Below are 8,776 nucleotides of genomic sequence, written 5' to 3'. Positions count from 1 at the left end.
TATCTGCTTACATTTCATTTGCCACACCTCGTCACATTGTCCTACTCCCCTGCCGGGAGGCTGGACAGTGGATTCTTTTACCTGGACCCATTGGTGCCTCATATAAAATCAGAGTTCTGTTACCAGGGAGGACTAAGATGCAGATGGAAATTCCTGCCAAAACTGTTTCTCTGCAGTTTCAGTCTCATTGTATTGAATGTGAAGTCATTATCTTCTTTCTAGGTAAAAGGGTTTATGCTTCTTTTTTAATATTCACTATACATTCTGAAAGTTATTTCCTCTATCAGCTACTCTCTCTCTATATATATACATGTTTCTAAAATACATTCCTATGTGTGTGAGTCTATCTATCTATCTATCTATCTATCTATCTATCTATCTATCTATCTATGTGTATTCCTAAAACACCATAAGTATATTTCACGTTAAAAATAATAAACCTCTATTGCCTTTAGTCCTGTAATATTAAATATAAATTATATAATGTAAATTCAAAGCTATTTACATTAGATTTTTATTCTTCTATCCAATTTACCTTTGGTTCCTACATGCAAGATCTACCTAAATTGAGGCAGCTTGATCATTTTACTGTGTATATCATAGAATTAGTAAATATTTGCCTATTCTTACTAGCTGCTCAAGTTCTCTCCAATATACTCATACTTTTAAGACCCTGCTTTAAAACCATCTGCTCTAGAACATCTTCCAATCTCCACTAGTCCTGACTGGTTTCTTTCACCTTTTAGTTTCTACAGAAATTAACAACTGGGGGTGCCCAGGTGGCTCAGTGTGTTAAGCAACCGACTCTTGCTTTCAGCTCAGGTTGGGATCTTAAGGTCATGGGATTGAGGCCCGAATCGGGCTCTGTGTTCAGCAGGGAGTCTGCTTGAGATTTTTTCTTTCCCCTCTTCCTCTGCACCTCTCTTTCTCAAATAAATAAATAAATCTTAAGAAAAGAATTTAACAACTGAATCATCCATTTACACTTAATGTATAATTCTCTATGTATATTGTAAATATAGATGTATTGTAAGCACTATTGATTGCAAGTTCTGTGGTTTATACTATTTTGCAACACAGAGTTCTACCACAACTCCCTGAACATAGTAGGTGCTCAAAGTTGTAGAAATAATTAAAATGAATTGTGAACATATTCATGGAAAATCCAAGAAGACTCAAAGATGAAAGGAGAAACCAAATCTCTAGTTCCATATTGCCATTCTAGAATTGTTTCCTTCATACTTTTATGAAGGAATTAATAAATTAAATTTCATACTTTAACGACCATAGCTCCTTTTATTTAATATATAAATCACATTTTCCTTGACAATATGTTAAACATGTTAATGATTCAGCGAAATGCTAGAATGTTAATTTGTCTAACAAAATATTGCATGCATTTAAGAATTTTTTGACCAGAGGACCAGAGGATCTGAAAACTCCTTTATATTTCAAGCAGTCCTATGTTATAGAAAATGACCTAAAAGAGAGTTAGGATGTAATGGATTACAGTGTTTTGCTTTCTTATCTCCTTGACATTTTTAAGATTAAATATTCAACTACTTAAGAAAACAGTAGAAGTAGAAAATAATTTTATTTAATGCTTTAATGCATTTTATTTTTAATTCTCATAGCTTAGGGATAAGACCATCTGTGCTATATTAGCTGGGCAAAAGATTTTTTAAAAAGCAAGAATTTCCTTAAGCTTGAATATACAGGTGCTATGACTCATGTAGTGGGAGTGCAGTTAACAAAGCATTACTTTAACTGCATAATCTAACTCTCACAGAGAAGCAAAGATTGTCTACTGCAAGAATTGGGTTTTATGTTTATGACTGATGAGACTGTTGTATCAAGTAAAAGAAAAGGCTTCACTGGTGGCATACATATGCTAGTTGCTGATAAGATGCCTTCTTGGTTGCATCTTTTTTTTTTTTTTTTGCCATCTGTCTTTAGTAGACTTATTTTCTTTTTCTTTCTTTCTTTCTCTTTTTTCTGACCACTTAGTATTTAATAACTATTTGTTGGTATCTTGATGCAAGAACATTTAAAGGAATGCAAAAACCAAATAATTTGGGAGGGGGAATCATTGTGTTTTAGAGTTATATACTCATTTTATATTTAATCATCATTATGAATTTCTACCAATAGATAAAAGTCACAAGGCTCTTGAAAATCCCTCAATTTTTAATGAATAAAACATATTGTAGTAAGATCAGATACATGTTTAATTTTACCTTTAGTTTTCCATTTCTAAATTATTGTTAACATTTTTCACTAGTTATTTTAATAAATATTTTAGGATTTAAAACAATCATCAAGGCTTTCAGAATATCTTCCACAATATCAATCTACGAAGATGTCTTCGTGTAACACAGATTAATTTTTTTTCTTCTTAACATAGATTAAATTTTGGGGTGCTTGGGTGGCTTAGTCAGTTAAGTGTCTGCCTTCAGCTCAGGTCATGATCTTGTGGTCCTGCGATCGAGCCCCACGTAGGGCTCCCTGGTCAGCGAGGAGACTGCTTCTTCTTCTCCCTCTGACCCTCCCCCTCTGCTCGCAGGTGCTCTCTCTCTCTCTCTCTCTCAGATGAATAAATAAAAAATCTTAAAAAAAACATAGATTAAGTTTTTACAACATAGCACAAATTTATTCTGAAGAATGAGACTAAGGTGGGTAACAGAAACTTGTTCCTAATTGTTCAGTTGAGATGATTACAAACTGTCGGAAATAAAATTAAAAAGAAGATTTAAATACATAACCCAAATATCCTATGAACAAACCTACATTTTCTCAGGGTATATGGAACATATGCAGATTAAAGTAATGTGTTCACTTGTATGAGAAAGTAAATAAACTACAGCTTCACACAACATGGTCTCTGTAGAATCCCGAGCACGCAATGTTAACACAACAGAAATATCTGGGATTTCCGCCTCCAAGAATTATCAAGGACCCTTTGTCCTCAGATTTATATTCAGCCTCTCATAGGACAACTGCTTATACATGTTGAATTAAGTATACAAATTAATTATCAGAGAAAGTCAGTAACTATTCTGTTTAGCGGTTACCATTAGTGTGCATTGAATTCAGAGATGGCCAAGACCATCGTACCCTCCAGGTGTTCATAGTCTTTGGGGAGATGTAGAATTATAGCAGCTGTTTTCTGTAAGCTATAGTAAGATGTAAAATGCGACGTCCTATAAGAACCCAGCAGAGGAAATGCTGCAGTGTCTGTAACAATTGGAAATATAAATCAAACCACGAGTTACAAATGCGAAGTATATTGCCTGAAGACATTGCAGGCACCCCGATGAGGCAGAGGTTACGCTGGGTGAAAATATTAGCAATCTTTTATCAAATTTATTGCATACTCAATTGCTTGTCTCCAGCAGGTTTTTGAATATGCAGTCATTGCTTTAAAACTTCAGTATTCTGTTTGGGTTTACAACAGTAAGCAGATTTATTGCACACTCAAATTAAGAAAATTCAAGTTGGGTTTAAGGTATAAGTAGGATGTGGGGAAATAAAAAGCTAATAACATTTTGAGTTCTACTCTCCAAGGCATGCAGAGTAGGCGGGGAGAACTTGAACAGGTTGGAGAGCTTTGCTTGGAGAGGTCTGCCCTGAGAGAAATGCAGCAGAAAGCTGGGTAGCAAGAGTCTACTATTTGAGTCTGTCTGCTTCTGCTTTCTGGAAAAAAGGCAGCAGTGTAAAAAGGTCATCTAAAAGTGTAGAAAAAAGAATATCTAGAAAAATCAGTAAAAACTATATTTCATCAAGGAAAAAGTTTTGCTGCCACCATTTATTGAAGAGACTGTCCTTTCTCCATTGTATATTCTTGGCTCCTCTGTCGTATATTAATTGACCAAACATGCGTGGATTTATTTCTGGCCCCTCTGTTCTCTTTTAGTTGGCATGTTTTTTTTTAAATTTCTGATTTGTGTGGAGGTAGTATGGGTAATATTTTAGAGTGTTAAAACTATTGTAGGATATTTAAAAAAAATTGACAATGAAGGCTAGTAAATCTATGCAACTAATGATGCCACCTGTGTATATGTCATGACTTGGAAATGTTTGACTGCTAGAAATGATGTCTAGAATAAAAAAATAAACAAAGTAGTGGTTTATTTCTCTCTTTGAAAGAGATTCAAGGTAGGCACAACATAACAATCTCCTGTTTGATACCACCACCCTTAAAAGTAGCTTCAATCTTCAATGTCACCTCGTGATTTAAAATGGTCAATCCCATTTAAGAAAAATTTTCTAAAAACTCAATGATCAAACTCTGCTTATATTTTCTTGGATAGAATTTAATGTCATGGTGACACCTATCTTAAGGGAAAATAAGGCAAGCATATTTTATTTTGGCTCATTGTTACCTTGCATAAAATCAAGGTATTTACTATAGGAAGGGAGGAGAATTGATATTAGGCAGGCAACTAATCATCTTTGACGGGACACTAATCTATAAAATGAAGGTGTTTGCATAATTTAAATATTCCTTGATTTTGATACTGAAAGGCAGTTTACTTTCTATTCATATACCTAATATATTTATGAAACAATTTTCTAAGATTTTTTTACCACACTAATCCTTTATTTTTCCCTCTGAATTTTTTTCTTCTTTTCTAGCATAAGTGAAATTGTATTGTTTTATTTTTTAATATTTTTTAGAAGATTTTATTTATTTATTTGAGAGAAAGATAGAGTGAGCACAAGCAGGGGGAGGGACCGAGGGACAAGCAGACTCCCCTTGAGCAGGGATCCTGATGGGGGCTCAATTCCAGGACCCCAAGATCATGACCTAAGCCAAAGTCAGATGCTCTATGGTCTGAGCCACCCAAGTGCCCCTGAAGTTGTTTGTTTTAGATGAATTCAGTAAAATGAGTTTTTTATTCAATTTCACTGATGCATTCTTGTAATACTATGCTAAATTCAGAAATACAACTAAATTGAAGTTTCAAAATTGTAAAATAATTTTTTTTAATTTTACCAAAAGTTTAAATATATTGACTTGAAAAAAGAAATAAGATACATTGACTTATAATTTCACTGATGCCAAAAAATAATAATAAATGATTTCACTAATGCCATGAACCAGTAAAAAAACAAAATGCCCAGAACATTATATGCCATAAAAGCTACATTATCATTGATGAGGTTCTTAAATGCAGCTTTTAGAAAATCAATTCTCCATTCTTAAGGAAACATAAAACTTTATTTTGTTTTATTATTTTTTTGAAACATAAAATTTTAAAATGTATTGGCCATGATGCATAAATGTAGAAGGCATGAACTTGATATTTGATTAGTATTGCTTAATAAGGAAAATTAGATGAAGGAAATGACTACGTTTTTTGCAAGGAAAAGTGTAGAGTCAGGTTTACCACTCTAGCTCTGAAAATACTGACAGTTTGGGGTTACAGTACAGTTGATGTTACACTAAATTTCAAATTCTACCATTACATTATTTTACCAATAACATAAGTTCTGTTTTAAATAATATGGTATCCTACTTGGTGTTTACACATAGATGCTTTGGCCTTCAATACATAGAGTCAGAACTTTTTTTTTTTTAAAGATTTTATTTATTTATTCATTTATTTATTTATTTATTTATTTGACAGCGAGAGAGGGAACATAAGCAGGGGGAGTGGGAGAAGCAGGCTTCCTGCCAAACAGGGATCCTGATGCAGGGCTCGATGCAGGGTTCGATCCCAGGACACTGGGATCATGACCTGAGCTATAGGCAGACGCTTAACGACTGAGACACCCAGGTGCCCCTAGAGTCAGCACTTTAAAAAAATGAGTTAAAATATCACTGTAGGGGCACCTGAGTGGCTCAGTCAGTTAAACATCTGCTTTCAGCTCAGGTCATGATCCCTGGGTCCTGGAATCCAGCCCCGTGTCGAGCTCCCTACTTAGCAAGGAAGTCTGCTTTTCCCTCTCCCACTGCCCCTGCTTGTGTTCTCTCACTCACTCATTGTCTCTCTCAAACAAATAAGTGAATCTTAAAAAAAAAAAAGAATCACTGTAGCCACATGCATGCTGTATCGTTTGTAATACTATAAAAGGCTTTTCTGCACATATTTAGCAAACTCCCATAAGGTTGTTAATATGCAACAGATTTAATTGCATTGCATCCAGTGCACTGATATTCCATATTTGTTATTCATATTAAATAAACTTGCTGTTAGTCTTTTAATTCACTGAGGTGATCAATTCATTTAAAAATTACAGATCAAAGGGCACCTGGATGGCTCAGTTGGTTAAGCAACTGCCTTCACCTTGGGTCATGATCCCAGGGTCCGGGGATAGAGTCTGCTTTCCCTCTCTCTCTGCTCTTTTTCTTTCTCTCTCAAATAAATAAAATCTTTTTAAAAAAATTACAGATCAATGATGACTGACTTCAGCCACTTAACTAGAACACAATTTTTTTTGGTGCCATTTGTTTGACCACCGTGCTGGGTACATCCATCCCCGTGAGTCCGGCTTGGCCTCCACTACGCAGAGGAGCTAGACAGCGTGGTGTCCTCTACTTCTGCCTCTTCAACGCCAGGAACATATCCACTGGTTTCTTCACTGAATTCAGAGCTAGTATAAAGTAAAGAAGAAATCATGAGGCTGTTTCAAGCGGCAGTGCTGGTGACCCACAGTCAGCTTCTGACTTCAGAACTACAAGTGGCAGAAAGCGTCATCTAGTGCCCGTTGGAGGCAGCAGCTTTCCTTCTCTGACTGGATCTCTGTTGTTGTTGTTGTTGTTGTTGTTGTTGTTTAGAGCAGTCGCAGAAGCGTAGGCTCAGACCTAGTCCTCTGGTGCTGACAACAGTTCCAAAACTACCCTTTTGTGCCCTTTCTCGTTTATTTGGCAGAATAAGCTTCTGATGAACACACCAAAGAACTTTTCTTACTTAAAACACTTGCATTTTTGGTAAGTCACAGAATATCACCTAAAACACACAAAAAAAAGGGGCACCTGGGTGGCTCAGCTGGTTAAGCATCTGACTCTTCAGTTTGGCTCAGGTCATGATCTTGGGGTTATGGGAGCCTCTTTTTGGGCTCCATGCTCAGTGGGGTGTCTGCTTGAGATTACCCCTGTCTCCCTCTGCCCATCCCTCTGCATGCACTCTCTCTCTCTTTCTCAAGTAAATAAATAAATCTTTTTAAAAATGGGGTTTAGGTTGGACACTGAGAACTCAGTACATACGCAAAACTGCAGTTTTTATTCTCTAGCAACTGTGTAGAATTAATCGTTCTCCTGCCTGTAGCTTCTTGTCTACCATATTTCCTCAGTCATTCTCCCAGAGGACAGACTTTCTCCTGGTACACGTAAATCACACACTTTTATAAAGCATTACAGTCATTTGGTGCTGATCTTGGGACCTGGTATTTGACAAGACATTAAGATTTACAGACAATCTTGGGCGCCTGGGTGGCTCAGTTGGTTAAGCAACTGCTTTCGGCTCAGGTCATGATCCTGGAGTCCTGGGATTGAGTCCCGCATCGGGCTCCCTGCTCAGCAGGGAGTCTGCTTCTCCCTCTGACCCTCTTCCCTCTTGTGCTCTCTATCTCTCATTCTCTCTCTCTCAAATAAATAAATAAAATCTTAAAAAAAAAAAAAGATTTACAGACAATCTTGACATTTGATGTTGTAGGAAATCCTCATTTTTTCCACATCTCTTTACATGAACTAGCTATAACGTTATTTCCTCTTTTTCTTGTAGGTCTACATCCCAAATTAGTTATGTAGTGACCTTATGGGAGAACAAAAATGTGGGCCACTTCAGTAAGTTCTCCTGGACCTAAATTAACTAGAGGCTTTCTTAAAAATACCTCATTCAGGAAGGTAAATTTCTATGACAGCGAAGGTTGTGGGTTAGGTTGCAGGAACAAAAGAAAGGAACACACACACAAAGATGAATTCTTTAGACTATAATAGAGTTTTGATCTTCAAAAATTGAGCTTATAAAGTGAGAGATGGAGATATAATGAGTGGGGTAGATGGAACAAAGCCTACCTGGGATATATTCCTAAAAGGCTTTTGGGTTAAATAGCTCACCATTCCAATCCTGGCTCAGTAAACAGCTCAAACTTGTACATGTCCTCTCTTAAAGTTGGTATGTTTTACTTACATGACCTGCAAAGGAGAAACAAAAGATCTGCCTGTCAGGGTTGCATGAGAACCAAGTGACTCTACAAGTATGAATTGTCTAGTAAATTGGACCTTCCCTTGAAGGATTAGGATAGGGTGTATTATTTTTTCAGTAAGTATTCATTATGTCTTCTTTTTTTTTTTTAAAGAGTTATTTATTTTAGAGAGAAAGAGAAAGAGCATGAGTGGGAGGGGCAGAGTGAGAGGGAGAGAGAAGATTCCCAGACTCCGTGCTGATCATGGAGCCTTATACGGGACTTGATCTCACGACCTTGAAATCACAACCTGACCCAAAACCAAGAGTCTGACGTTTAAATGACTGAGCCACGGGCGCCCCTTCACTATATCTTCTCTTGTTAATGAAAAGTCTACATTTTGTTGGACCACTGATACCCACTTTTGACCGTGAGTATTTTAGCAAATGGATGTGAGTATCAATGACAATTTTTTTAAAGATTTTATTTATTTATTTATTTGAGAGAGAGAATGAGAGAGAGAGAGAGAATGAGAGAGAGAGAGGGGGGAGGGTCAGAGGGAGAGGCAGACTCCCCGCTGAGCAGGGAGCCCAATGTGGGACTCGATCCCCGGACTCCAGGATCATGACCTGAGCCGAAGGCCATC

The sequence above is a fragment of the Eumetopias jubatus genome, unplaced genomic scaffold, assembly GCF_037043125.1.
Source record: "Eumetopias jubatus isolate StellerSeaLion01/CBP00866 unplaced genomic scaffold, mEumJub1_p1.0 scaffold_3, whole genome shotgun sequence".
NCBI classification, from domain to species: domain Eukaryota; kingdom Metazoa; phylum Chordata; class Mammalia; order Carnivora; family Otariidae; genus Eumetopias; species Eumetopias jubatus.
Note: the sequence above shows the minus strand (reverse complement) of the source record.